Source organism: Octopus bimaculoides, chromosome 5 (genome assembly GCF_001194135.2).
Source record: "Octopus bimaculoides isolate UCB-OBI-ISO-001 chromosome 5, ASM119413v2, whole genome shotgun sequence".
Classification (NCBI taxonomy): domain Eukaryota; kingdom Metazoa; phylum Mollusca; class Cephalopoda; order Octopoda; family Octopodidae; genus Octopus; species Octopus bimaculoides.
The window spans coordinates 109,037,731-109,040,952 of NC_068985.1; the positions used below are offsets into that span (position 1 = coordinate 109,037,731).

Genomic DNA, 3,222 nt, shown 5'->3' on the forward strand with positions numbered 1-3,222 from the left:
ATATATATATATATATATATGTATGTATGTATATATATATATGTGTGTGTGTTTGTATGTATGTATGTGTGTGGGTATGTGTGTAAATATATGAGATATATGCTACTTACTTCCTATTGTCAAATTAACGGGCTTAGCCATCTTATTCGTGCTAGCAAACAATATTACAGTCAGCACGAGAACGCCAGTGTCACTACCACCACCGGTGTGTCTACTGCGTCGATTAAAATTCTAAGATATTTATTTTATTTTCTGAATATACATCATATCAAGTATAAGTTTGCACTGAAACTATTTCGTACTATAATATTATAGCAAATACAATAGTCCTGATCCAGTTTAAATCACTACTTTGCTAAAATGCGCAGCATGTCTATGCAATCTTCTATGCGATATCATGTATAGCTATTACAACAACCGATGCCAACATCATCGTATGTTTTAGATGTGTAAGCGATCAAGCCTGGCATGAGATTACACAACAACAACAGCAACGGTACTTACCAGAAACATTTATATAAATTTCATCCCAACTCACTACGATACTATCAAACCAAACACAATCTAACATCAAATGAACTGTGTAATGTTTTGATCAGTCGGGAAGGAGAGTAATAATAAAGAAGACAACATTGTATTTATAAAAGTTCATATGACTACAGTGGTTGTCTCGGTGGTAGAACTATTGTGTACTGTTTGCAACCATCCCATCTGCGTGTGCAGTATGGTCGACCTTATAACCGATATATAAGCAGTATGTTCAGTCTACTTAGACTACATGAACGATCATTCATGACATGATTTCTATATCCGGATTGTTAATCGTATAGATTATAATCACTTGCGTTCTTTTGACCTACGTACCTCATGAACGAGCATGGCTGCCTAAGAAAGGCTCCCAGCTGACAACGTCAACGATAATAACCTCATAAGAGTACTACGGCATTATCACAACTGGTATTTCACCCACCTCGAAAATATCTCTACCGGAACCGGATTAGTAATATTGGTTTTAAATGTTTACAAAAGGCCAGAAACTTTGGAGAAGGGGATAAGTCGATTACATCGGCCCCAGTGCTCAACTGGTACTTATTCTATCGATCTCGAAAGGATGAAAGGCAACGTCGGTAAATGGATTTATAACATTGACACTATGTACTGTATGAATCAGAGACAATTTGACTATATAGGCGCGTGTGTTGCTCTGCAGCAAGAAGTTTGCTTCCCAACCACATGGTTCCGTGTTCGGTCCTACTGCGTGGTACCGTGGCAAGTGTCTTGAATTATAGCCCTGGGCTGACCAAAGCCTTGTGAGTGGATCTGGTAGACAAACACTGAAAAAGCTTACCGTATCTATCTATCTATCTATCTATCTATCTATCTATATATCTATCTATCTTCCTATCTATCTACCTACCTATCTATCTATCTATCTATCTATCTATCTATCTATCTATCTATTTATCTATCTATCTATCTATCTATCTATCTATCTATCTATCTATCTATGTACATTACTGTAACTCATCAGATCGTCGAACGAGACTGATAGAATAAGTATCAGAGCTTTCGAAATCTCAGTACTGGTTTCAATGTCTTCGACTAAACTCTTCAATGTGATGCCCCAGCATGGCCACAGTCGAATGACTAAATTAATGAAAAAAAAAGGAAGAGAAATAATCGAAAAATGTGTACAATCAAATTTACTGACACCTCAAGAAAAGTGAATTTATCAGATTTTGTATTTCTAGATTATCAAAATAGCACTATCAACATTGCATTTCAGATCAATGAACTTATTTGCTACACACGCGCATCACCGCAACATTATAAACCATTCTATTACATCGACTACCGCCATTACATCTGCGGCTATCACAATATTTATTACCACTACCGATACAATCAATAAAACTACCAAAGATCCGCTGAGAAATTATTTTCAACGACACTTTCACGACGACTACTACCACTCAAACCACTATCACTTTAACAGTAAAAACTCCCATTATTGCCGACAACATCCTTGCCAATAATAACTGCAAATATGCTTTACACAGTCAGGCACACATTTATTTATTTATTTATTTATTTATTTATTTATTTATTTATTTATATTTCGTATGTGTATTTCGTGTGGAAGATTCTTGATGTGGATACGTGTGTTGAAAGAAATACAATTAAACCTTGGAAGAGGCATTATGCCGGTAATAAACACACGCACTGGTTCAGTCCTTTATTAATTTAATTTAATTTATATAGTTTTTTGTTAAATTATTTCATTGCACTTCTGCAATCTCTTCAGTAACTTGTCTCTCCACTTCCATTTATTTTGAATGTATGATTTGGTGTTGTTTTGGCGTTGTTTTGAAACTGTTCGGTATGAGCGTGTGAGCGTGTGCAAGCTCGTATGTGTGCACGCTCATATGTGTCACATAACGTTTTCAATTTTTCCCGTAATATAAATGCGGTATGATATACAAGAAACTCGTCTGGTCGATCCATCTACCTATCCATTGAAAACGTTATTTGACACATATGAGCGTGCACACATACGAGCTTGCACACACTCACACGCTCATACCGAACAGTTTCAAAACAACGCCAAAACAGCGCCAAAACAACACCAAATCATACATTCAAAATAAATGGAAGTGGAGAGACAAGTAACAGAAGAGATTGCAAGAGTGCAATGAAATAATTTAACAAAAAAACTATATAAATTAAATTAAATTAATAAAGGACTGAACCAGTGCGTGTGTTTATTACCGGCATAATGCTTCTCCCAAAGTTTAATTGTATTTATTTATACTTTATACCAAATATATGTACCTTGTACTACTTACCATCTTTGTTTTTCTCTGTGTGTATAGGGGTGTGTGTATAGGGGTGTGTGTATAAGGTAGATTGTTCGATCGATGGATAGGTAGATGGATCGACCAGAGGAGTTTCTTGTATATCATACCGCATTTATATTACGGGAAAAATTGAAGACGTTATGTGACACGTTTCAAAAACTATGCAGTTTAAAGCATGTGACAGTTAAACGCAATGGTTACAATATAAGTTATAAGAAGGACGAATACAGCTTCGATTTTACGATTCTGTTTGGTATATGATTAAACTTATCGATGTGTTTTGTCAAACGGTTAAGTTATAGGGACGCAAACACAGCAACATCGGTTGAAGCGAGAGTAGGCGCATATACACAGACACACATCC

The 3,222-nt window shown here is 35.8% G+C and overlaps 1 protein-coding gene across 1 annotated transcript in view; it reads right to left on the minus strand.

The window, feature by feature from the left end:
* The window catches only part of LOC106869767 (S-crystallin 3), a 22,780-nt gene that overhangs the window by 1,195 nt on the left and 18,363 nt on the right, over nt 1-3,222 (minus strand). The gene's annotated exons all lie outside the window — the stretch shown is intronic.